The sequence below is a fragment of the Buteo buteo genome, chromosome 19 (genome assembly GCF_964188355.1).
Source record: "Buteo buteo chromosome 19, bButBut1.hap1.1, whole genome shotgun sequence".
Lineage (NCBI taxonomy): Eukaryota > Metazoa > Chordata > Aves > Accipitriformes > Accipitridae > Buteo > Buteo buteo.
Window position 1 is genome coordinate 5,727,598 of NC_134189.1, and position 27,375 is coordinate 5,754,972.

Sequence of the window (27,375 nt, forward strand, 5' to 3'; positions counted from 1 at the left end):
ATTAGTTTGGAACCAACTTGACAATATTTGCAGAATTCCTTACATATGCAAAATGCTCTAGTGGCCTGGAGTTATTTACTGTCCTCCCTAGACTTTACTAGACGAGCCAAAGCAGGAGCGGGGCTGAAAAAGAGGTAGCTGTTGCATTGACAGTCAATGCAACAGGTTAAATCGTTCCTCAAATATGGCTGCGGATGTTCTTGGTACACGCTGGAGGAATCAGTGCACACAAGGTGGACTCCTCCAGTGCTGAACACGGAGCGCAGGAATAGAAGTTCCCGTGTGGACGTCCTTGCCGCTGCTTGTGGAAACAAGCACGGTTCCCACCCGTTTTTGGTTGATGCCTACCTGTCCACTTCTGAGGTAAGTTGGGGGTCTAGGCAGTGCAGATATTTGTCCTGCCTTAAGTGCTTGCCAGCTCCTTAGGCACTCTAATTCCTTCCCAAATCTGACCCGTCGTCACCGATACGATGTGTGCTTAGGAACCCTTACAAGGAGTGTGTGTGTTGGTGATTTACGGCCTTTTACAAGGTGATATACTTTCAGATGAAGAGAATAGCCATAATTATGTAAAGAAACTGAGTTTATGGTTAAAGCCACTCAGTCACTATGTTGTCCATGCAAATTGCAGGCTGTATTTTGAAAGCAACAGAAAAATGAACTACGTTCTGCAAGTTACTAACCCCAAGAGGCCCTTCAAATGGCTGCAAATTCTGATCTCCCAAGCATTAACCATTACGCATTAATCAACTCCCAACCCCTTTCCCACTCCTATAGCTTCTTGTGTTCAGACACTATTTACGTCAGTCACCTCTTGTGTCTCATCGTTTCCTTCACGTGTAACCACGTCTTTATGATTATTTATTTTCCTAACTGCAGAAATAGTTGGAGTCTACAGTTAACACCTTTTTTGACACTAGTTGTTCTAAACAATGAACGTGGCTCTTTTCCATCATATTCCCCTGATAAGCAAAGGTAAGCAGGACAGAATGTATGTGAAAATGTTTAGAAATGTTCCAAAAATGCCCTCGCTTGGTCAGCTTAGCAAGAAAAGTGGCTACTATTGGACTGTTCCCTGTAGAATTTAGAAAGAGAGAAGAAAGAAGAATGTATCTGTTTCTGAATACCACATTCCGGATTGTACAAAATGTATAGAATAATAAAGTTTTAATCATGTTCAGCAGTAGGAAGGCATTTTTCCTCTCAGCTATTTCTTCTCTAAATGAGTCTAATCCTCCCAGCATGTCAGCATGTGCACAGAGCTGTACAGAAGGGGAAACCATAACACAAAGAAATGGAGTGACTTCTTCAAACAGAAATGCACTCGGTGTCAGATGAGGGACTAGAGCCCGAGAGGTCTTGGCTGCCAACTTGTGTGCTGCGACTGCTAGACAAAACTTTTTATTATTCATTCACTTGCACAACAAAGTTGAAGAACCCACAAAAGGCCAATAAAACGAGCTGATGAGTAGTGGAGCACAGATATCTCCTCTTCTAGGTGGCTAGTGTGGAGCTGACGATGGCAGCCAGCAGGCATCCCTTTCTGAGAGCTGCCTCACTGCTGCTCCACATCAAGTTCAGTAGGGGATCTCGGAGTACTTTGAGCTTACGTCACTAAAATAATGCCAGTCGGAGTAATGTGCTCCTTACCAGGACTATCACATAACCCCACACGTTCACCTGACACAGGACCTGAACTTCTCAGCACATTGCTGTCCAAACTCGTCCATCACAGTGGCTCTCCCATGGCAGGAGAAGTAGCAGGGCGATCTTCACTTCCAGAAGTCTGAACTCTAGAACTGGGAGCAGTACTTCAAACTTGATTTCTCAGAAGTTCCTCATAGGTAGAACCACATCTGTAGGTAGATTGAACAGATCTTGCTTCAAATTCAAAGATCCTCCAAACATAGACAACGGAAGACTTACAACTTCTTGTACCTATTCAAATAATGCCAGCAAAAGTCTGAATAATAATTAAAGGCATGCACCCATGAACATAAGCAGCAACCAAACGACCCACATGAAGAACATTGCTAGCAGAGATGAATGAAGGTAAAGAAGAGTTTAAAATCACCTGAGACTCTTCCAAGTGGATGACATGATTTTTCAAAAATCTTTTTGCTGAGGAGCAGTTTGATCTGGCTTCTTAAAGAGGGAACAGTTAATTATCTATTCAAAGACATGCTAATGGTTTTTGAGTAAAAATTCACTCCTGAACCCCAGAAGAACTTTACTTTGGAAAGTTTTCCTTGTGAAAAGGAACTGTTTCAAGAAGCCTGTATCTTCCGATACGTGGTAGAAAACTGCCAGCAACTTGTTTTGTACAGCACAGCAAGATGCACGTGCAGAGCATGGCTAAAGCCTAAGCTCTGGCAAGAGGACAGAGTGACAGCCCTGATACGATGGCAAGAGTGAATCCCTGTTTCTGGGAAAGGGATAGGGGATATCCCCTGAATTCGAATGCACGGGAGGTTTTCTACCCATTAGTAATGGATGCCCATGGAATCAACTTCCCCCGAGTCTGCTGTAAGCTTATGTTGTTTGAACCGCTCTGGATTTCACGTGCCAAAGTGGCAAGCTCAGGGAGAGTCTTCTCTACAGACCCACTACATCAACTTAGAAAAGTTCCTCATCGGTATGGTTATATAAACTCTTGAAAAATAGAAATTAATCTCTTTTCAGCAACTCACAGCCACTCAGATTTTGACAGAAATGGGAAATCACAGTTAGAAAAACTAAACCCTGCCTTTGTTTCCTGAACTTTAAACTACAGATTAATTTGACAGATGTCTGAGCCTCATTAATATTGCTATTGTCTGTCTCTGAATAATAAGCCTGATGATCACTATGCTCTTTAGAGACATGCATATTTTAATAGTATACTCATTATTATAAAAAAATGTAAACCACATTAACTAGGTTTTTTTTTCACACGGTCATGAAAAATGCATTTGAAAGGGAGATTTGTAATGTTTCCAATTTCATGAAAAAAACTGCAGAAAGAACTGGAAAATACTTGAAATCTGTTGCTAAGGAGTTGACATGGCTGGGAATGCTTTCACTTTATCTCACGGGCCCTCTGCGTGGCAAAGCTGGTTCAACTTCCCAAGGACCCCCTGGCACCGAGCCTACGCCAGGGCGGCTGGACCAGGAGGAATTGCTGGAGGAACGGGGCCGCAGCCAGTGCACTTCCATGTTCTGGTGGTATCTGGCTCCTACGATGGCTTTGCAAAACCACAAGCTTTTAGGCACCATCTCAAGAATCCCTAAGACTTCTCTTAAATGCTCTGAGAGGCTTGCTGGCCCGTGGCACTTTTTCCTTGGAAGAACCATCGTTTTGTCCCTACAGTTGAAGTGCAGCTTATTCAGACCCTTCATAGAGTGCGTTTTGAGAACCACTTGGGCAAACGACGTGTTTGTACCGCCCATGAGGCAGCTTTTCAGCTTGAGCACCTGATGCTTGTTTGTGTCTTGAATCCAGCAGATCCATAGCTTGAGGAGGAGGCAAAACTGGTGATCCCTTGAAGGTCTTCAAGCAGGCCTTTTAGGATGAAAAATGAACTGTAGCATTTCTTCCAGATCCACTGCTTCAGTCTAACCTCCAAGCATATTCCAGCAGCTCTCCATACGCTATACCTGCATCCCAGGCTGGAATGGCTTTCCCCTTTTCACATCTAGCCCTTTGTTCAGAATGGCACCTATCACCCTGATGTGGGAATGCAGACCCACATCATCAGCCCTTCCACACCTTCCCGCACACAATCCTCTTCTTTCCACCCATCCCAGGCAGACACAACCTGAAGCATGTCTGGATCCAGTAGCTCTTCAGTCTCCTTTGCTCTGCTGAATCCAGACAATCTCTACTTTCAAATCTCACAAGCTGCGCAACTCAAATAACCAATGACAAAACAGGGGTCTATCTTTAAGATCAATTCAGGACTTTATGGAGGTAAAGGAGACATGGCTGGAAGAGAAACGGGAGAATTGATGCATCCAAATGTATCTGAGAGATTTTTGGAGACTCCGTTTTGGTTTGGGAATAAGGCCAGTTCAATTAGTCTACCTCAAGTCCCCAGAAGATCTCAGGAGGACAAATAAAAGATGACTGATGTAAGGCTTTCAGGGGTTTCTGTATGTAAAGATCCCAAGGCACAGCCCCTGCTTTCCTGGCGCTGCCTTCTCCTCCGCTCTTGGTGAAGGTGGCAGGAATCATTCGAGCAACTGGATGAGCAAGTCGGGAAAAAATAAATCATCTCTCTGGCCCAGTTAAATATGTTGGTCTAATTTTTCATTCCAATCAAGTCCCATGGGAACTTGCTAGGCTAAGATTGCTACTCCTACCACCCAAGCTACTGACTGATGTTCCTTTTCCCAGGTTTGCCAGCATTCTCACTCTGATGAAGTTTTCCCCATTTTTGTCCTGAAGAGGATTCTGTTAATACCTCCCCCCCTTTCTTTGGCAGTCTATTCCAAAACGCTAAATCCTTATTTCCTCGGCAGGGGTATAATATCTTCTCTTATTAAAAATACTGAAACACAAGCTTACCCAGAGGTGTGTTTTATTTGACGTGAAGAGATTCAGTAAAAATGCTTCCCTGGGACAGCTAGTGTTTCAACCGTCCTGCAAGGCTTTGGCAAATGTTTCAAATGTTCTGCTGGACTCTCTGTTTGAGATTTTATTAACCCCTTTCAGAAATGGCAATTTCCACTCTTTCCAAGTGCAGACGGGTGGAAATTTCCAAGTCTTTTGTCTGGAGCTATGGCACAGGCAAAGAGAAAGACTGAGTCTCTTTTGAGTAATGCCTGGGGAGTGGAGTGAATAAGGGTGATAAAACCCTGTGTTTCTAAACCTGGCTGCAGCAGCGTTTTACAGACAGGCAGTGCATTTAGCCTCCTAAGATAGTGACCACCAAAGTGTTCCCGTCATCAGCCCCTAATGCTGTAGAGTCTTGCCGTGAAGGGGCAGGAGAGAGCTGGAACCCCATCTGTAAAAGGTCAAGAGAATAAGAAAGGAGCAGTCTAGGGACAAATGTTTGGTGGAGTGACAACAGAGTCCCTAGCGCTCGCATGCTCAGCAAGTACAAGGTCACGCGCATGGAGGGAGGGAGGAGGAAGCAGATCTCCCACGTTGTGTGTGCGACAGAAGAGATCTCTGCACCGTGGTATGGCTATCCCAAAGGAGAGATGTTAGTGACGTGCCAGGGAAGTCAGTCCCAAAGCCAAGGTTATCGTCTGCTGAGAGCCCTTGGCCATGTTTAAATACTTTGGGCTCTTGACATCTCTCCAGGAAGCCAACAGGAGTCTTTCCATTGATTTAAATGGAAATTGGGATGAATCTCTTGGCCTAATCTCTCGCTCTCACTTTTTGTTTGCATCCTTTTAGACCTCTGTGACAGATGTCTCTCAGATGTACTTCACTAGGTCTTTAACTTTCTACTGAGCAATTGCCCAAGCCACGTTTCTTTTTAAATCTTTCTTTGGAAATCCCAGTGAACAAAACCCTTCTCACTCTCCATCTCTGGTTGATTTTTCATCCCTCTCTTCCTGTCTGATTCCTGTCAGATGGACTGCCTTTGGATTGTTTAATCAAACTGCTATCTCTTAAAATGGGTGTCTGATCACCAAATAGACTCTTCCAACTCAACCTGAAAGGCCTCAGCTGCTACTCCAAATTCTCACCTGGAGTAAATCACCTCTTGGTGATATTGGCACAGCTTTGCTGGTTTACAACACTTGAGAATCTAATCTTCTACTAAGGCAAAGGTTTTGGTCAAAGTAGAACATGTCTGGCTAGGATTACCTACGTTTTGTACAAAACAATCACTGTTTTGGCAAGCAGAAAACCCAGCAGAATGTGTGTTTGAACTCTTGCCCAAAGGCATAACACCCCCGGACCCTAAACCATGACACCTGATCCTGACCCCAGACCCTTGACCTGACCCCTGATCTTTGTTCCTGAGCACCTGACCCATGACCCCTGATCCCAACAGCCGTCTCCTGACCTCTAATTCTGACCTGTAACCCCTGGCCCTGACCTGTGACCCTGTCCCTTAAACCCCAACCTGCACCTTGACCTGTGACCTTAGACATTTTCTTGACACGTGACCTTTTATTTTGACCTGTGACCTTTGACACCAACCCATGACCCCTGAGCGCAACACTTGTTCTTAGACACTGACCGATGACACCTAACACCCAACACATGGCCTTTGACCCTGACTCATGACCCCTGACACCAACCTGCAACCCGTGCTCCGTAACCTTTGACCCCTGACCTGTAACCCTGACATGTGAATTGGGATCCCTGGTCCTGAATTATGACCCCTGACCCTGACATCCAACCTTAGGTCCCCTGACCTTTGACCTGTAACCCCTGGCCTTTGACCCTGACACCTGACTTTTTACCTCAATCCATGGCCTCTGTCCCACCATAGCTGACATCTGACCCCTGGCCATAACCCTGACCCTGACCCCTCTCAGCCTCCAGAAGAGACCACACTCTCACCATTGATCAGGAAGACAGCAGTGGTACCTCAGATGAGAACACCACAGGCAGATTTATTTTTTTCATACCAGTGCACTTATCTCAACTGCTTGGACATGGTTTCCTTAAATTATTTTATTACTGAACACAAAGCTATGCCTTGAAGATACCACTTATTCCAAACGCATTGTAGTTACAGCTCAGTTCAATGTCACATCACAGATCACCTAGGACTCTGCTTTTAGGTGTTCTCCTCTAGGACATGGGTTTGACTATAACTCATGGACCAATACATACACTGGTTTTGACCAGTGGAGTTATGGTCAAACATAGCAGCCCGTATTCAATCAACCAACTGTAGGCACCAATTTATTCCAATGACACTAAGTGCAATTTAATGTTTTAAAATTCAGACCTTCTGAAAAAAACAAGATGCACATGCTGAAAAGCCAAACCACAGCAAATTTTGCCTGTGGCACAAGTAAGAAAGATGTTGTGCCATGGGTGAAAAGTACCACAAGAGGAGGCAGCGAGCACACGGAGGTAGAAAGGTGGCAAACAAACACCAGAGAGCATCAAGTGGTTCGAAGGCGTGTGGCTGACTTCACGGCCTGTGAGGGGAAATGGGAAAATCAGGGGCACACTGGGGACATCCGAGTTTGTAAAAGGGGACCAGAGCCCTGCAGCTGGGTGGGGGGTGCAGACGCCAGGGAAGGGGCGTGGGACAGACATTGTGGAAAAAAAACATTTAAGCGGCAGTCGCCTCGGGATATTCGCAGGCTCTGCAAGTTCTCCCTTTGATACTGACCATTGTCAGCAAAATCCTGGACTCTTTCTCTGCAGGGGACACACTTCAGGTGTCTGGAGCAGGGGATTGGGGCAACGACAGCTTGACTGAGGATACAGAGGAGAGCGGCTTTCTGGGCAGGGAAAGGGAACCAGGCACGGGGACGTGGGGGCTTTGTGCTGCAACCCCCCCACTGCACAGGGACTGGCTGCAGGCAGGACTCCTGTGCAGCGAGAGCAGGGGTGAGGGTAAGAGCAAGAGTCACAGGACTCTTCCCATGAAGACGTGGAAATCTCTTCTTCTCCTGGACCTGGCCTGTGCGGTACCTCATCCAGGGAATGGCTGGGGAAAATGGGAAACACTCAAATCTCCAGGGGTGTCTCCTGAAACCAGCAATCGGGGGAAAACCGAAGATTTCTTCTGGGATGTGTAGAAACCAGGAAAGGCCCGAGGTGCTTGAAAGGGAGACATCTTATTCAGCGACCAGATCCACTGGTAACAGCACAACTGACAGCAAGTATTAGCGGGCACCCGTGAGGCTGACCCCCTCAGAAACCACTGGAGATGCTCAGGGCTGGTGGGCAGCAGCGAGAAAGGTGTGGGGGCTCCTGCCTTGCCTGAGGACACTACTCGAGCCCTGAAATGTTGAAAACCAAAGAGGTGGGGGGGGCTGTTGGAGGAGGTGGCCCAAAGGCTGTCTGGATGGAGCAGAAACCCAGCTGGGAGGCAGTCAGAGACCTGGTCCTGCTTGTGATGGGAGCCCAGAGGGGATGAAGCCCCTGAGAACAAGTGAATGAAGCCCTTGGGGCAGGAGAGGAGGGTTGGACCATTTGTCTCCTGCGCGTGCATGGGTAAGGGAGGTAAAGCCGCAGCACGTTGGAGCTATGGACAAGGCTGAAGATTTGTACATGGTGAAAACTGCTTTTGACCTCTCCTGCTGAGCAGGCAACGGTGGGAAGGGGATTGTAGGTGTCTGTGTGTTTGTGTGAATGCTCTGTGGCCGGTCGCCTCTTAAACACAAGCGTGACTTGACTTGGTAAAACGCTAAGAAGAGATTATCCCCGCCTAGGCACGCTACCTGACTCCCACACAGCACCCCCCAAAAAAAAAAAAAAAAAAAAAAAAAAGGAAAGAAAACACGGAAAAAACACGGAAAAAACACGGAAAAAAAAAAAAAAGGGCAAAAAAAAGGCAAAAAGGGAGCAGGGCGGAGCAGCGAGGCGGCAGCCGGCACAGGCGCTGGGCGCCCACCAGAGAGCAGCGTCGCTCCAGCAGCGAGCGGGGCCTTCGCGGCCGGGGCTGCGGCCGGGGCCCGGCAGCGCTGCGGGGGGCTCTGCTGGAGGGCCGGGGGGTCTGGGGGGGAAGGAAGGAAGGACCGTGGGGGGCAGGAGCCGCTCAGTGCAGCCGAGGGACGGCAAAGGGGAAGAAGGTACCGCGCTGAGAGTACGTGACGGGGGAAAACCCGACGTAGAGCTAGAAAGAAAAGCTTTGGGTCTGTGCGCGAGGGAGGTGAAACGCAAAGCGAACTTACTGGAGAAGGTCGGAGCTGCTGTTGGTCCAGGGTCACCCACAGCAGGAGAAAAGCTGGAGTTCCTTCTGCCACACGCTTGCTATCAGAAGAGTTCAAGCTTTCAGTCCTGCAAGCAGTGCGATGTCCTCATTTCAATGGCTGACGCGAGGCACTTGGGCCTGAGCGCCAGCGGGCCGGTCACCTGCAAATGTGACGGAGCCCAGCTGGGGTCTGGGCCACTGACACCAGCATCATCTGCTGCCTCCAATTAAGGCTCCTAATGGAGGCAACCCAGCCAAAGGGAATGCTGTTTAAGAGGCTGGCCAGCAGAAGCCTTGGAGAGTCTGTGTGGTTAGTGAGGGGTGAGTCTGGGCTGGACCAGAGTTAAGCCTGCTGCTGACCCCCCACGCTGCGAACTGGCAAAGTGACTTTTCCCAAGGGGCCAGTGAAGTCTGTTCAGTGTGCAGTCAATGTTTCCCTTCTAGCCCATGTTTCCCTCTCCTCCAGGGGCTGGAATGTCAGGCAGGGTCAGTTTTTTGCTGCAGGGCGCAAAGCAAGAGCTGTGTCCTAGGGCAGGATGGGTCCCTCTGAAGCAGCCCTGCTACTGTCAGAGGGCGTTCAGCCTGGAGGGCTGTAGAACTGCTGTTCTGCTGCATGGCCCTTTGGTGAGATTAAGGAATTACCTGAGGAATGAACCCACCCGCTGGTTCTGGCATGCCAGGACGTTTCCCAAGAAATTGCTACTCCAAGGTAAGGCAGAGCAACAAAAGTACTAGCTCCCATCCAAAACGCTACAGCCTGGCCCGTGGCCGGGTTGTACCAAGGACAGCAGAGCCCAGGAATGAAAGTCTCACTTTGGAATCGGACCGATTCCTAAATAGCACTCGGGTCCATGCACAAGAAGAGGACAACAACATTATTTTTATCCCTTCCCTACTAGCAGAAGGTTCATATTTCAGCAGGTATAATTAGTGCAGAGATTTCAGAGCTGAAAAAAACCGAGGGAAATGTCAGCAGAGAACCCCCAACAAGCCAATGGGGAGATGTACCATGCAGACATCAGTGGGACACAGGCTGTAAACAGTAATAAATAAAGAATTCTGGAAAAGGATTCTTTCTGCATCAGCACAGACTGAGTGCAAAGTATATAATTCGTCTTGGTCTATTTTAAAGCTATCGAGGGGAATGGATGACCAGGCTTCCAGAGCATCGCTGCGCGTGTTTCAGTGCAGGGAGGGCTGTGTCACCGCAAAGCCTTCCCAAGCACTTCAGATACATTTTAGGATCCTGCGCTGCTAGTCACAGGCTTTATTCCAGTTGCTCTTAGGAGTGATTTATGCATACCGAGTGCTACGCATGCCGGGGCCCTTTAAAGAATTGCCGTTAGTCACTCACATCACTCCATCAGTCGTCATGCTGTGCAGGGCTTGACTTAAAGTGCGTTTTCAATGCGTCAGGAGACCCAGAAGTGCCACGCAAACAGCCCTGCTAGAGGAAAATGCCATGGACGTGGTTCTCCTGCTGGGCTGAGACAAAGAGAGAATGACAGAGGTTAGCTGTGCTGCCCGGTGATGCGCTGGAGGATGTTTAGATACCTTTGATTACGTGTACCTGTGCAGGACGGATAACATTAGGCAACGTTACCCAGCAGATGAATAAACACGCCCTTTTTCTGAAGAACGGTGGGTGAAGTGTGGTAACCCGTAGTAAAGGCCAAGATGGGGAGAAAAGTGTAATTCCCCATTTGTTAAGGTGTGGACACTGTAAGACTTGTTTCACACGCACGTGGTCCCGTTGGGACGGCTGGGATGACGCCTGAGTTATTTGACTACAGCGAGAGGTGAACTGGGTGTGCGTTTGCTGTGCACGCAGGCGGTCGGTTTCTCTGGGAAGCAGCGTAGTTCGGGGGATGCCCAGCCTCCTCTGAGTTTGTGCTTCCATGGTTTTGTTGCTTTCTAATAAGACGCAAAACCTGCTTGGAGTTTTCTCGTGTCTGGGACGTTAGGAATGGCTGTCTCCCATGCAGATGTCTACTTTCTAAGGAAGGAAGGCCTTCTACTCCAGCTTCAGAAGGACAACAGGGAAGAAGGATTCAGAAGGTCTTTCCCCTCTGCTAACCTATGATATGATCACCAAAGACTCAGTTCTTAGACTTAAAAGGCTTTTCTCGCCCCCCTCCCCCCCAGTAAAGAAATGTGGAAGTTCAATGTGTTTGTCCTACAACAGTCTTGAGGAAATAACAAAGGCTCTGTGCCTAGTGACTGAGCCTGTACCATGTAAGCTACTCCACTCTAACATCTCATTGAGATAACAGGCCTAGTGTCACGACAGTGATAATTCCTCTGCTGACAGGCTGTACTCGAGAGCAGTAGCTCAGTTTTAACTACTGGAATTAGGAATTCCTGCTGAGATCCACTGGTCATACCCCAGGCTACGTCCCCGGATCTTCCTGCCATTTGGCCACCGTGCTGTCCTCCATCTGCCAACGCTGTGGCAGTAGGAATGGAGCACTTTTACTCTTGAAATAGCTGAGACCTGTTGCAAAGCCCATTAAAAGTGATGCAGCTTTTTGGGGGGGATTTCACTAGGTTTGGCTCAGGCCCTCGGCAGCATTGCTCTTGCTCAACGTGAAACTTGGAAGCAACCTTGGGTAAACAAGCCAGGCTAATGTTCTACGGGCTAATCATAACTGCTTGAAGGACAAGATAAAGTGTGAGATGGTAAGTGAGTAAAAAAATCAACAATCATTGTTTTAAAAAGCTTTACCCACAACTATCCAAGCTACCTCAGGCTCAGTTTGACTTTAGTGAAATAGATCTCTAATTTAGATGTTGATGTGGGCTTTACACTAAAATTCAGGAACGAGTGCCAACGCTCAGCTCCGAGGGAGAGGCTTTCAGCTTGTGGCAAACCCCAGCTCAGCTTGACGCATAGGCAAGGTCGCTGGCAAGAGCACGAGTTGCCCTATGGCCTCATCTGCTGCTTCCAGACTCCTGGAGAGCTGAGCCCGATGCTGAGGCAGAGATGGATGTGACTGTGGAGCAGCGCTGCTTGGCCGGGAGACGGGTGCTCCTTCACAGCGGCAGATCTTGCCCTCGCTCCTTCCAGTCCCTCTGAGTTTCCATCCCGCTGTTCCTTTGCCCCTTGCTGTGTTTCTTGCTGCTGTGGAAAAGTCTCCCGGCCTTGTCCTTGGGGTGACGGAGTCTGACGTTGCCTGCGCTTCTGAGAGGTCCGGAGCTGCCGCAGGTGGCAGTGGAGCGTCTCCAGCCTCAGCCATGGTGGCTTTAGCGGTTCTGCTTTGGTGTGTTCTTCTCAGAGGTCCCTGACAAGCAGTCTTCTAAATTCGTCTGAAACTTGTGCTCCATGCACTTAAAATAAAGCAAGGTCATTAGAAGCTGTGTGCCATTTCCTGAAAGCAGCTGGTCCTTGTCTCCTCCAAGGATGGGATGCCAAAGCAGCAAGGTGACTTTGCGTAGCCACTGCTGTGTTGGTGTTGATCTGCAGCATACGGTAAGCACACTGGACTGGAGCTCAAATGCCAAAAATTTGGTACAAGGGGACCACCCTGAATTTCAATAACAACTTTGAATAAAAGCTTGGCTTTTTAAAAGCTCCTTGGCTGCTGTCTAGTGTTGTGCTGTTCCTTCGGTAAAGAAAGTTCTCCCACTGTCTTTCAATCGTCAAGTATATGTTGTATTTTTATGAAGAGGTCTTTAAAAATCTGCTGGATGCCGAATGGGAGAGATTCAGGGTCATGAAAGAGCATTTAGCATAAAACCTTGGGAAACGAATTCCTTAGCATGCCAGTGAGTGATGTAATTTTGCTGATATTAAACTAAGTCTTGATTAATAGGCCCAGCCTTTTTCTGAATCATTGTGCTCTTATTTGGGAGGGGTTTTTTTGGGGGGATGGGATGGGGTGGGGTGGGTAGGGGAGAAAAATTCTCCTGTGTTTGTGCAGGTGCAGTCCTGTTTGTTGCATTTTCTGCCTGTTTTCCAAGCGGGACTGGTCTTCACCACAACTTTTGTAGATTAAGCTACTGCAGCATTTTACAATCTGCAGAGCAGATTCAGCCCCCGTGCAATGAACTGCTACTTTGCAGAAGGAGCAAAGTTGTGCTGAGTCTGACATGGCTTCTGTCTGTGGAGCCAATTGGTTTTGAGGCTGCTGTGCTACTGAGCCAGGGGAACATGGGAGAAACCTTCCTTCTCCTGCGGACGCGGGAGCGTATTGCCAGTGCCATCTCTTAGCAGGCAGAGCTCTCAGTATTTAACCTTTGAAGGGTAAAATGTCCTGGAACGTAAGGAGGAAAAATCAAGGTCACGGTTCCTCCCCTTGTTCTTGCAGGCACCTGCAAGAAATTGCACGGAGGGAAGCAGTTTGGAAGAGGTGAAGAAAGAGAGAGATGTAGGTGATAACGAAGTACGCAATACTGGCACCAATACTGGCTGTAGCTTTAGGGGGAAGTGTCCCTGCTAGGAATTACTTCTTCCCTCCTCCTGGACTGCTCTTTAGACACTGCTGACTTTGGTATGCAGCCTGTGTATGAAAGAGCACTTGCTCGTGAGAACCGTTCCAATTAATGGGACTGAGCCGTTCCATGCAAGGGCAGGGCTGGGGAATCACTCACTATGGATGTTAAATTAGAGTGGACACGAAATAGCTGAGCAAACTCTCCAAAAGGCTGAAACTGTGGCAAAAATTAGTTCTTCGGGAGCCTGATCCAAAGCCCCTGGAAGACAACTGTAGTGGTTTCACTGACTTCCGTGACCTTTGGATCACCCTCCGAGTTCTGTGCTAAAGCTGGTATATTTTTCATTTTATTTACTTGTGGTTTGGTACTACTGCTTCTACCCAAAAGCAACTGTTACATTTCTGAAAAAGGCAGCTTGAGCAATTAGAATGAGTGACCCTTTGCTGTGAATAAATTGCCAATAGAAACGTGCTAATGGCACCCGGGGATTGTGTATTAATCGGGACTTTTAATTAAGGGGCCTAATTTGATGCCACAAAGGGAACATCACAGCTCTTTGTGCTCTGACACAAGTTAAATGTTAACGAGTCCCCAGAGGTGTTTGGATTTGGGTTCCAGTTCATGTAAGCACATGTATGCCTTAGCCAGATGCATATACCGAAGCAGTAGTCAAGGCTGGTGAATCTTGCTCCCTCTCCTTGTCTGCCGTGACAAGATATTGCTGCTCTGCAGTGTCGCTCCTAACGTTTTACGGTTTGAGGCCCGTACAGTAGAGGAGGAAGAGTCCCATCACACCTCTGAAAAGCACTTGTTTGTTATGAACTACCTGCGCGGTGACAGAGACATCCCGAGACTTTGTACGCTGCATCCCCGGAGCAGACCTGTTTCAACTGCTCTGGTGGGAACTGTCCCCAGAGCCAGGGAGCGCAGTGCCGAGTCCCCTGGGCCAGGTCTGCCCAAGTTCATCCCCGATCAGCTGTGCTGAGCAGCGTGGCACGGAGATTTCCCTTCCACGAGTACGGCGCTGTACGCGCAGGCTGGCAGGCTGGACAGCACTGTGTTGCGTGGCGGAGATTTACCCAGTCTGTGCAAGCAAAGGCCTCTACCTCCACGGTGTGGGTCCCTGCAGGTGGTAGATACGTCCTCAAGGCAGAGAGTGCAACTCCGTGTCCAACCTGCTGAGGTGCAGACGTCGCTCAGAAGTGCTTACGGTCAGGGTTGCCGTTAGCTGGACTCCAGATGTAGCTGAACATCGTTGCCGTTGAGATCAGGGCTTTGCACGACACCCTTGCTCGTCACTAGTCCAGAAGGAGCCCAGGATGCTTTGCAAGAGACTCCTCTGTCTCTTGGCACCTCTTCAGTCCTGTTGGGTGGGACCAATTCCAAAGAGGCTGTTAGCGGCTCCCTGAAGCTCTCTCCGTTCAAGACTGTGTCGACAAAGCCAGCTCCGTGCAGTGTTAGATGGGAGCATCTACACTGTCAGTTCTCCATCCCTAGCACACCACATCTGGTGTGGCAACAGGTCTTTGCCAGCGTGCAGCTCTCCTTTGAGGAGATGTTCTTTAACAGCAATACGGAATTACCCAGGACACCTCTGTTCCTTTCTGCCTTAAGCTGTGGATCCAAAGGGACCGCTCTGCATCACAGACGCGTTGTTGTTGCCCTTGCGTCCGTGCTTGTGAGACTGATTAAACATGTACGCTGTGAGATGTACCAGAAAGGCTTGTGGCCGTGGGGAAGAAGAAAAGCAGCGAGCGATCTGCTCTGCGAGAGCTCTTCAAGGCCATTTCTTCTCTCTGGCCCACTCAAGGCTACAGTTCTGCATTCCCCCGTGCAGCAAAGCTCCGAGGTCCAAGCTAGATTTTGGGGGTGTCCAAGGGGAGGCTGGATCAGCCGTGTAACAAGACCATTGCATTATACAGCATTTCTACCTACAGGCTTGGCTTGCTTGTCCCTGTAGTCTGACGTTTCCAGATTTGAGAGGACGGGGAAGGAAGAGAGGGCTAGAGTAAAAACAAAGCTAAATACCTCCCTGAAGCTCTTGTCTGCAGCCACATAGGCAAGAATGTAAGGGTTTTCAAGCAGTACTTTTTAGCTGTACCTGGATCATAACTGTAGGATTTCTTTATTTATCCCATGTTTGAATTCATTACCTCTTTCTCAAAGCTGTTGTATTCATTCATCCAACTTTGTGATTCCTACTGTGTCTTCAGGCTCCCAGGACACAAGGTATTCCTATAGCATTGATGTACATTTCCTTGCTGGAGAGGGTTGAGAGGTAAAATAGCTCACAAATCCTGTGGCCCTTTGGTTGCTGCATGGGTTTTATTTTAAAGCCTTTAATTCCCATCTACGTTGTCCCTTTGTTGTTTGTTTTGAAATGGATCCTCTCAAGCTGTCAGACTGGAAGGCTGCCCAAGAGGCTGTGACATACACGGAATTGATCTTTTAAGAGTTGGTCCACGTAGCTGTGGTGATGTGTCCGTGATGACTTTGGCTTTCCTGAAGCTGGGCATGGGGCAAGCAGATACGTGTCAGTCCATTCAACTTGTTCAGCTCTCTGGACCGGCCTTTTTGGAAAGAAACTGCAAGCAGGAGTTACTGTGATGCTGGTCATCAGCAACCACAAGTGTTATGAAAGCAAAGCTGACAAATTGGGAGAGAATGCAGAGGAGAGCAGTAAAAATAATAAAAGCTTTCATAATTAAAACCAGTAGATTTGAGGTAAAGAGAGCTGGGAGTTTTGCCCTCTTGGTCAGAAGCCAGAAGCAAGACATACATGTCTGTAAATGTACATATATATATATATATATATAATGTTATAAGAAAACAGGTAGATTGCTTCAATATAAAGCTGATTTTACAACCCTTCAATCAACTGAGTGTCTTGGCGTGGTTAAGAGAAAACCACACATTGCCTGTCTTTAAGCATGAAGCGAGCAAGCTAATCCCTCTGGGCTCTTAGAAGGTCGGGGGCAAGGGGGTCCCTAGAGAGGGAGAGCTGAAACTCCCAAACGATTCCTGTGCTGGGTCAGTCTCATGCAGCAACCCGCCTTACTGAAGGGGCCGATGGCAACCAGTTTGCTAAGCAGGGAGCTGCATGTTGAAAGTTCGGTGACGCACACTGAGAGTTAGGTGATGCACACACTGCTTTCCTCTCTTTTCGGGTAGCTTGGTACGTGGTCAGCTCCTGTGCATGCTTCGCTGCATGAGCTCAGAGCTTCATGGGTTTGGGGAAACAGCAGAGACAGAGCAGCTTGGCCGGCCAGCACTGAAGGCTCCTCTCCACGGGGGCTTTGAAGTCTTTCAAAGGACTCAGCTTCAACAAGGGTAGGCTAGATTCGCTTTTGGAATCATACAAGCCCTAGAAAGTGTGGCTCAGGTGCTGCTGATGCCTCTACACACCCAGCTTTCTTCTCCAGGAGCTTGAATTTATGAATTGCCTGCATTTATTTTCACATTTCTATAAGACGTGGTGAAAGCAGTGCCCTGGCTGGAGCAGGAGAAAGGTGGCTTGTACACGTGTCCTTGTGCATGCGTGTTTCTGCGATTGCATAACCCAAAAAACCCCAAAGCCAGCATTGGGTACGGGGACAGTCTGCTGAGTAAGGGGGTGACGTCAGCACCGCTGGAGATGATACTCATCTGTAAAGGTTTGGGGTGGGTTTAATACGGGTAAACAGGCTGTTCTGCAAGGGTGTGGAATAAAGAAGCGCAGAGAGGTTTCCTTCCAGCTCTACCTCTTCTGTGGAAGGCTTTCTGGAAAGTAGATTAAACGGCAAAGAACCCCCTGTGCTTACGGTGTCGCTGAAAATAGCGGACAGTATTTGGTTTCACTGAGAAGCTGTGTGGAAAGCTGTGTGTGCTGGAATTGCAGGGCTATGGATGACAGCAATCGCTCATCCCAGTGAGTCTTGAAACACCTCTATGTTGGAAAAAAGTTCCTTATACCCATAGTCTGTATGACACCTACTGGCTAGCTGTGGCTGCCGTCAGAAGAGAGAGCTGTCTGTCCATAAACATTTTCCAACAAAGGAAGGAGAAAGTCTGGGCTGTCTGACTCACATCAGTCTCCTCAGATGACAAACAAAGTGCAGAGCAAAGCCTGGGGAACTGGTGAAACTTGGACTAGCGCTGTGTGCAGAAGAAGGACTTCAACACCCAGCTGGCTGTTCCGAACACTTATCCATAAAAATGACATGACCTATTCAAGTGGAATTATTATTGTTTGAATTACTCAAATGGAATGATGAACACATTTTAGAAGAAGAGTAAGGTGTGTTTTGACTTCTTTGGGGAATGCCCCTGTTTGGTTTGAAAAGGTATCCACGGCGGAAAGGAGAAGGACATCCCCTTCTGCCTCGTGTGCCCTGCTCGGCCCAGCCCTACAGAACAGCATCGCCGATGCAAAAAGACTTGTGGCAAGGAGTTGATTTCTTCGAGGGGGACACACTGAGCCAGAAGAAGTAGGCTCTTGAAGGATGTCCTTCTTCTTCTGGCAGAACTCTGAACGGCCTTGGCAGTGTGGCTTTAGCAGGTGAAACGCAGGCCAAACTGTGTCCTAGCAAGTGAGCCCCAGTTGATTCGAGGGCACAGAGACAAGTTTAGGCTTACCGAAACCTCGTAGAAGCTTCAATTGCCAGCGTCATTTTGTCTTCTGGGTAAGACTGACCTTTGTATGATGAAGCCTCCTGCCCAAATCTTCAAATGTCTCGAATATGCAAAACGTTGCAAAATGTGTAGCCCAATACCACACACTTGCAACTTTCCTGCTGAAACTGCAGCTGCTCCTGATGTGGAAAAGGGAAACGTACTGCTAAGCCATGCTAAATCTGATGTAACGGGGGGAAATTCTTCTCAGACTGCCAGCAGCATATAAATGGCCTGGTCTGAGGAACGGGAGGAAATACACCAAAATCTGGGAATACCTCTGCTGATAGCCAAAAAAATATTCTTCTCCCAAACATCCCTCCCCTTTGCGCATGGTTTCCCCTTTCATCATGGGTTCGATTCCAAACTGCGCTGTAACAGATGGAAAGGTTGTTACTGATGTCGGTAGGTCTCGCTCTGCATCCAGATGATCTGTACGAGCTGCTTCCCAGCTAGTTTCTCTGGAATTGCCTGAAAAGCATACTTTTATGAAACTGTGACATCCCCTTCCTCGTGGAGTCTGGGGCCTCATATCATTCTTCCTCCTAACTTCCAAGCCGGTGCATCGGCCTTTTCACAGTTTCTTCACCCAGCTCCCCTGCTATATCGTTCGACGTCTGAGGTACAGAAAAAAGCTGTTCATTAGGGCAGAAAGATCTTGATGCTACGGACAGAAATACTCTTGAGGTAGATCCCCAAAGCCTATTTTAGACCTGTAGGCACATCAACAGTTTGAGGCCCCAGAGGTCGTGGGTGTGGGGGGTGTTGATGAGCTGTTGGGAGCTCAAACTTCGGAGTTTTAGTGGCACTGGCTGTGACACTTGCAGGGCAGTCAAGAATACAGGAACCTGGCAGTGTAATTTTTAAAAGGAATTACTGGGGAATATCTGCAACTGGATCGCTGTCGATTGCTTTTGGACACTCTGAAACCTATAAAAGGATGGAATTTTGGCTTTGATCTCAAAGAATTAAATGTGTTGAGAAAAGTTGCTTTAGTTAGAGACTGAAATGCTGTAAAAGAAAAGAAATGGCTGGTTAATTGGTGAAATCACAGTGGTGCCAACTTGGACGATTAGTGAAATACTCTCCGGTTTTGGTGGACTGAAGTTGACAGAGAGCTATTGGTTCGTCTTTTAGCCTGGGGATAGAGGTCTGAATTGCTTTGTCTTGTTGGAATGTGCCGTGCATCCTCGGGGATCAAATAGAAGTGAATAGTGAAAAGGGAACTGCACTGAAAAAATAATAGAGTATGGCATGTTGTGTGGTGTACATAATCAAAGGTTTAGATGTAACGTACAAACTCGGGCTATTAAAAAGTGATGCTGCGGTGGTATGCTTGCTGGACTCACATTGATGGCGTGTTTATCTTTAATGCGTTTCAATGATTCTGTAATTTTAATGCTAATAGACCATTCCTGTGGTTTGCTTTATTATATGGAGCCTGAAGAGTGTTTTCTAAGCCATTTTGGCACCTATTCCCGTTGGATGAGAGAAGCTGTTCCAGTTGGATGAGAGAATTGATGGAGGGCTGAAAACCAAAACATATCAGGGAAAATGCCAGCCAGAGAACACAGTGGGGATAATGTTTAAGCCACTATAGTGTAGCTACAGGGTTAATACTATTACTAGGGGTAATGAATCCTCAAGGCTGTTCATTTTGAATGCCTGTCTTCTCTGTGCAACAAAGTGCTTGGATCAACGTCATCAAGTCATCAAGCGTAGGCATAAAATAGAAGGCGCGTGAAACAGAATATCCTGAACTGACCCGTTCATGTCTACGTAGAAGAATGAGATAATAGACATAGTTGGTGGAACTATTTGCATACTTGTATGAAGGGCTTTATTTAGCATTACCAGGAGAGACTTGTTTGATGCTAACCTTGAGAGCTGGCAAGGGATGGGAGCACTTTGGCTCTCGTTCAGGAAAGCATAACATTCAGCACTCAAGAGGATTTACTGGTATCCTCAAAGTCGAGCACACGTTTAAGTGTCCTGTTGGCCTGTGGCCCGCTTGTTTAGCACCTTGCAGATCCAGCTTTAAAATGGTGGAGTGGGCAGAGAAGTATTAGCTAAGGTTATCGCAACCAGTGCCTGGCAATAAAGGGGATGCATTGGCCTTAAGGCCCCTCGCCGTCGCCTTCTTTTTTGAGGACTAATCTGGAAACTTTCCAAACTGATTTGGGAAGAGTCCTTGTAGGACTGAGCCCTGTATCTTGTAGGCTCATGGCAAAGCTCTCCTTGACTTCATTGGGGCAGGGTTTGGTGGTTGGTCTTCAGAGTCTATCCAGAAAGGAGTATCCGTCCTGCGCAGAGAGAGATGCTTTGGTGGCTGCAGCTCTCTGTCGGCAGCTTGGCGAACGTAGCTTTGTTCTCGTGGTGGATCATCAACGGCGTCGTGGGCTCTGGGCTGGTGTGCTCCTACACAGCTGGCTCTTGCAGCCTGCGGTCAGCAGCTGGGCATGGGGCACTGCCCACACGGCTGCCAACAGGCGCTGCAGCGAGGCACAGACGCGGGTCGTCTTCCTCGTCTGTCCCTGCCTTCCCCACGCGGTGCCATGCTGCCCATCCACAGGCAGATGTGACAGGGCTTGGGCTTGGCTTTGCTGTGGCAGGTCTCCTCCTGATTAACTAAAAAACATTACAAACTTTCCCAGTGAACTTTCCAGTTATGTGCTGGGTCCTGGGACCCTGTGCATCTGAAGCCAAAAATCCACCATTCCTCTTATGGCTAAACAAGCATGAGCTGCAGTGGGATTTTGGGTCTTGTTCTTTTAGTCTAGTGGGAGTTTGCTTTCTTTGGTATAACACAACTGCTGTCTTCTCTGCGGTATGTTACACCTGGCAAGAGTGCAAATGATGGAACTCAGGCTTGGAGCCCCTTCTATCTTCACAGCGGGGAGGCTGAATTACTGCTAAAGGGAAAGCTTTATTCATTTATTAATGCGTTTTTGTCAGCTGTAGCCAACCACAACTTGTTTTCTTAGACACGTACATGTGGAAATACTCTGTGTTCTGAACACGCGTTCACATAACGCGTATGTATGTAACCCTGGGCAAGTGCTTATAACCCAGCTAGGAATCGGCTCCTACTTGCAGAAGGTCTCTTTAGAAGGCCATTTGCTGGTGTATGTTTTAATGTAATTTTCCCATTTGCCAAGGGTGTTAAATAGAAAACTAGTGTGTTCTAGCACTGAAGAGCCCAAGCTTTGATTTTTATGGTCCATCGGGCAGAGTATGGATTTGAGAGAGGAAGCTGGTTTCAGCCAAGTTCTCCTTTGACTTCAGACAGCCCCCTTGCTTCTCAGTCTCTCTGTGTTTAAATCACAGGTAATTAGCTAGTGAAGTTTTTGATAGCACAGCATCTTAGAACAATTCTGAATGTCATGTTGGTCTACATAGGAAAGAAAATTGTACCTTTACTAAAGAAGTCATAAGTAAACTGTCTTTCGTCGTGTATAATTATTAAGTATGCTCACTAAAAGTCCAGTGACATGCCCAGAAGACTTCATGTAAATACCAGTGCAGTCTTAGAGTAGCTCAAGGGTGGCCAAACTGCTCAGGATGTGAGCAGCAGAGCAGTCACAGATGGATGTATCCCAGGATTGTTGTTCCCCTCCACCAGTGAAGATATCCCATTTCCTCAGCCTGCTGTTCTTTACTTCACCACCTGTTATTTCATGCAACTGTAAAGTAATTACTACTGACATTCTTTTGCAAGTCTGTTGGTGCTACAACTTTTTCAATTCATGTTACAAGATATATCTAGTTTTAATACCCCCTTTTACATGCTCTTTTGCTCAACCCAACTTTGAGAAAGAAAGCACAGCTTTTACCTGTGATTAGTAAGGGCTAGTAAGAAAAGGAATCAGTCAAAAAATACGCTGTACTTGCAGGTTAGAGTTCCTCTGAGGTCAGCTTGAGCAATGTCTATCAGAATATCAACAAGTTCAGGGCTGGGAAATATTTCAGCTTTAGGTCTGTCTGGTCACTTGTGTGATTGTGGGCATCTGGTGCCATTTCTTTACAGGCTCAGCTGTAAGTCCGGCACTGAAGCATCAAGTGTGCCACTATAGCTTCAGTGACTATTTTCCCCACTTATTGATGACCTTTCTAAGCTTTTATGCAGTTGAGGAATACTTCGTTGTTGTTATTGACAGAGTGCCGTGACAGTGTTCAATTTCTGCTATGTCTGTTGACCAGAATGAAGTCGGACAAGAGATGTTTGGAACATCTTGTTGAGGGTGGCCTCTCTCCTCTGTGGAACCTATGGAGTCTTTCCTGGTGGGGACTTAAGCAGCCATTCAGGCTGTAAAAGCTCAAAATGCTCAGTGATTCATTCTCCGACTATGCAGAATGGAGACTTGCAAAGTATCCCAGCCAGAGAAGGAGGCTTGAGTGGAGTTCTGGGGTGAACACTATTTCATTTTCTGAACCAAAAAGTAGATTAAAAAAATCTTACCATGGATCAAGGAAAACTTGTTTTTTTCTTAATTTTTTGTTCTTTTTCATTTGTTTGCCAAATTCCAGTTAATTTAGCAATGTAACATAGTTTTAGAGTAGAACCACACTATGTGGTTTCTAAAAAATGTAGAATGTTTTCTCACTGTTTTTCTCCAGTCAGAACAAGCTAATGAAGTTGCCATGGACTTAGACATCTACTTGACTAACTCAAATCAGCATTTTTGATTGTGCTCCTATTTTTGATTGTGTTTGTTCTGCTCTCTATTTTTAAGATTTAATTACTAAACATTCCTGTAAAGATATAGAAAATCTAGTGAAGCTAATAGGGTCCCAGTCATGCCTTTTAAAAGGCCAATAGTATGGTGTTCATAATTCTTTTTCTGTGCAAGAATAAGTCCCAGGTCTGCTACCATGTTTGTACAGTGTATGAAATGCAGAAACCAGACCTGTCAATCAGGTGTGTGAGGAGAGGCTGCATGCTTGGAGTTCATGTAATTTCCTCTGTTCCTGAAGCAGCAGATATGGCCATGCTCCCTTGGCCTCTCTCAGAACAACCTAAGTGGATTTAAACCAGATTTCAGTGTGGTCAGCATGAGTTGTTCCTACCAGGTCAAAAAACAGAGACTGGTTATGGCAGGATGCTCTTAACCTGTCTTAGCTTTCAGACTGCAGGACGTTTTCACCAAGCTGTGGGATGAAGTGTATGGTAGCAAGAGAGAACCTATTGGTTAGTCTTCAGCTAGAGGAACCATCTTTAATAACACAACAGAAGAGGTAATCATTGAAACAGATGACCAGCAAGCAGCATAAAAATACCTAAACTCAATTGTCTGGAAAGGTAAGAGCTGATCCGATCAGAATTTGGGTCTACTACTAGTCGGTCTGTGCAGGGATTTGGAGTACCTTGCCATTTGCTGAAGGAATTTACTGCAATCAACACCTTTTTGGAGACATCTGAGATGGTGATTTTACAAAGTGAAAATCCAGCATAAGTATAGTAGAGAACAGGAAAGCAGAGAGTGTGGAGACTTCAAACAATGTTAGTGACTGGAATCGTTCCTCAATCTCTGTGAGCTTCAAATTAGGTCATATTCCCAATGCAGATGCTCTATTTCAAGAAAGAGTGACTCTAAATGCATCTCCGTGAACAGACTGTAACCAGAGCTTTTCTTCATGGCTGTGGAAACCTTAATAAATATTAATTTTTACTTCAGTTCAGTTTCCATATGTTCACGTATATAAAAAGGCAATTTTTGTTGAGTTTGCAAGAGGCTGAAAAATTATGTGCCGTGGAAAATACAAACCCCACTAAAACCTGCTAGAGACATCCTCACTAAGCTATGCAAAGAAGACCCATTGTAAAAAGAATCTTATAAGCTGTCTAATTAATGTTAATTGAATTGGTTATTCACAGTACATTTCTCCTGCTTATTTCCACAGCAATTCTCATGACTCTTGGGAGGTTGCTTATTAGCCATGCCTAGAGAACTATGGCAGACACGCAAATTCTGTGAGCCAGAAGACAATTTAAAACAAAGGAGTTACAAAACCAAAATGCAATTACAGACCAATTACAAAAGCATTTTAACACTTCACAATTGAATATGGATGTTACAGTCTGTCAAGAGGTAAACAGAAGGAAGATTAATTCCGTCTTCCACAGTCCGGGGAACTTTTGTCCCATTTCTAGCAAATGCCTCTGATGAGAATATGAAAATATAGACCCCAAAATACAGATTGGTGTCCATGTCACTACAATACTGTCTCTGGAAGTTCAAAGGCACTTTTACAGAACTGTCAAACTATTTTCACCAAACACCTTTTCCACTAAAATGCTATTATGTTTTGCTAGGGGGACAGTTTGGCCAGGTAAAGGAAACAACACACACCTTGCTGATCGGTACCGGGCTCTGGCACTTTCCTGCGAGGTGGTGCCGGTCCTTGTCCCACGTGCCGTTGAGCTCTGGTCTGCATTAGACCCCACGCTGATGGGAGGTTGCGCATCCTACATTCTGTGCTAGTCCCAGCAGCTATAAAACATCGACAGAAGGCACACTTTTTTGTTTTGCAAAAATAGTGTAGAGTTGTTTTCGCTTCAAAAGGAAAGAAAATATTTTCCAAAACATAGTCGTTGCCATGAAAAACAGGATCTCCCCTCTGCCTGAGGTATTCTGGACTTCTCTTCAACATGGAAAGGCTTTAAATATTACCTAAGTATTAAGGTCAAGAGGGCACTCATTTATTACCCTTCCCCTTTCTCCCTAGTCAAGCCCAGGCTTGTCAACAAATCATATATAAATTAGCCCCCTAACTGCCTGCAAGTAAGCGGATCTGAGCAGCAGCTGGATGGTGCAAAGATCTCCCACTCTTCATTGCTGTGTTTTGCAGCGTGTTTTCACTGAATATTACAGTGTTTACAGCACAATGCTGTGGTACTGCTCAGCTAGGCTTCTGCATGACAGGTCTTTGCAGTATGTGCATCTTCACGCTGCGTGTTCTGCTGCTGACACCGAACCAGACTGTGACTGGTTGTCCCTCCACAGGAACATCCTCGATGGCTACAACCTCCTCCGCAGGAAGAGCTGAGCCATCGTGACTCTCCCCTTTTCCCCATCTGCTTCAGGGTCAGATTGGCCATAGGAGAAAAACGAAAGCGTCTGGCAACTGAATAAGGACGTGGTGTTGAACGCTCCGATACAAAATACCCACAGGAGAGGGAGGCTGGCCTGGGCACTGTACGCAGGTGCCCACCAACGCTCACCCAGCCCAGGGGCTTTAGCGTAGCTGCATCTTTACACGCTTTATAGCTATGCCCCTGGGCACTACTGCGAGAAAACACAAAGATGCTGCTGAAGTTTAAAAAAAAAAACAAACCACAACAAAAAAAAGGATTTCTTCTTATTTTGACTTGCATCAGTGAAATCCAATTCAGACAACCTGACCGACTGCAGTCCCAACCTCACCCCAGGGGGAGAGGTTAGTCCTTTTTCTGAGTTTCAGGCTAAGGCAGCCGTGTACTTGAGAGAAGCATCCAGCCCACAGCTGCTTTTAAATAGTTTACAAAAGACTGTATCATTTGCAGTGACAAGGTTAAGCCACTGGCACATGCCGTCACTGCTTTATCACTAACATAGGTCCTTTTTTTAGCACAGCACAGCCCACAGCCCTAGGAGAGCAAATAATATCTTGTGGCACCGTTTTAAAAACAAGGTCTTTGTAAATGCCAACCACAATAACCTTAAGGCCTGCAGTGATTATTCCGGGGAAAAAAACCCACCTTATTATTTCAGAGACATCTCACAGTACTCCCGCCAGAAAAGACTGACCCGAGCAGAAACGCTGCTGTCCTGTTTTGAATTTTCCTGAAAATGTCTCTACTGACAAGTGGGCTTATTGAGTTCATTTTTTAAGAGACACTAAAGTAATCGAGGAAAGTTATGTGAAGCCAGATCCTGCTTTCTGAAGTTTTGAATCCAGGGCATGACTCCTCTTCTCTGGTAAAATTTTCAGAAACACCTATGATTTCAATTCTAAGGCAGTCATGTAAATGTTGTTCTAAGATGATCCTTTGGTACTACTGACTTCTGGATCGTGATTTAACTGGTTTTGTAACTGAATCACAGAACCAATAGCAGGGGTGGACCCACCAGTCTGGGTTGTGAAATTTCCTTAAAAGTGTGTTTTGAAAATTAGTTTCTGTGAGGAAAAAAATGGTAAACATGCAACCTTTTAATGTCATTGGCAGGGTAAAGCTGGAGCTGGGGATGTGCTAAAAAGGAGGGTAACGTAACAAGTGCATTGATTGCCAAGTCAAGGCAAGCTACCCATTGCTGGCAACGGCTCAGCAAGCTGGGAGTTATCTTTATCTCTTTTGGCTTGTCAGGAGGATTACGCTTTAACTGTTTCTAGAGCTGGGAAAGGTACAAAGGAGGTGTCTCTTCGGTAAATCATGATGAAATTGGGCAGATGATCTCAGTGAGGAAGAACACCTAAAAATGAGGCAAGGGAACGAATTTGGTTTTAATCGGTGATACTGTATCTGATCGCAAATATTGCGGTCCTCTAACTCCTGTAAATATTAGATTGTTTTTATGTTGCTTTGAATTAGTTTGGAACCAACTTGACAATATTTGCAGAATTCCTTACATATGCAAAATGCTCTAGTGGCCTGGAGTTATTTACTGTCCTCCCTAGACTTTACTAGACGAGCCAAAGCAGGAGCGGGGCTGAAAAAGAGGTAGCTGTTGCATTGACAGTCAATGCAACAGGTTAAATCGTTCCTCAAATATGGCTGCGGATGTTCTTGGTACACGCTGGAGGAATCAGTGCACACAAGGTGGACTCCTCCAGTGCTGAACACGGAGCGCAGGAATAGAAGTTCCCGTGTGGACGTCCTTGCCGCTGCTTGTGGAAACAAGCACGGTTCCCACCCGTTTTTGGTTGATGCCTACCTGTCCACTTCTGAGGTAAGTTGGGGGTCTAGGCAGTGCAGATATTTGTCCTGCCTTAAGTGCTTGCCAGCTCCTTAGGCACTCTAATTCCTTCCCAAATCTGACCCGTCGTCACCGATACGATGTGTGCTTAGGAACCCTTACAAGGAGTGTGTGTGTTGGTGATTTACGGCCTTTTACAAGGTGATATACTTTCAGATGAAGAGAATAGCCATAATTATGTAAAGAAACTGAGTTTATGGTTAAAGCCACTCAGTCACTATGTTGTCCATGCAAATTGCAGGCTGTATTTTGAAAGCAACAGAAAAATGAACTACGTTCTGCAAGTTACTAACCCCAAGAGGCCCTTCAAATGGCTGCAAATTCTGATCTCCCAAGCATTAACCATTACGCATTAATCAACTCCCAACCCCTTTCCCACTCCTATAGCTTCTTGTGTTCAGACACTATTTAAGTCAAAGTCACCTCTTGTGTCTCATCGTTTCCTTCACGTGTAACCACGTCTTTATGATTATTTATTTTCCTAACTGCAGAAATAGTTGGAGTCTACAGTTAAC

The 27,375-nt window shown here is 46.6% G+C and overlaps 1 long non-coding RNA gene across 1 annotated transcript; it reads right to left on the reverse strand.

Moving 5' to 3' along the window:
• Window positions 1-890: 890 nt before the first annotated feature.
• On the reverse strand, window positions 891-12,143 carry LOC142041762 (uncharacterized). Its single transcript, XR_012653546.1, has 3 exons — window positions 10,177-12,143; window positions 8,803-8,908; window positions 891-1,856 (listed from the first exon to the last, which is right to left on the reverse strand). It is a non-coding gene; the product is annotated as an uncharacterized LOC142041762 (long non-coding RNA).
• Window positions 12,144-27,375: the final 15,232 nt, after the last annotated feature.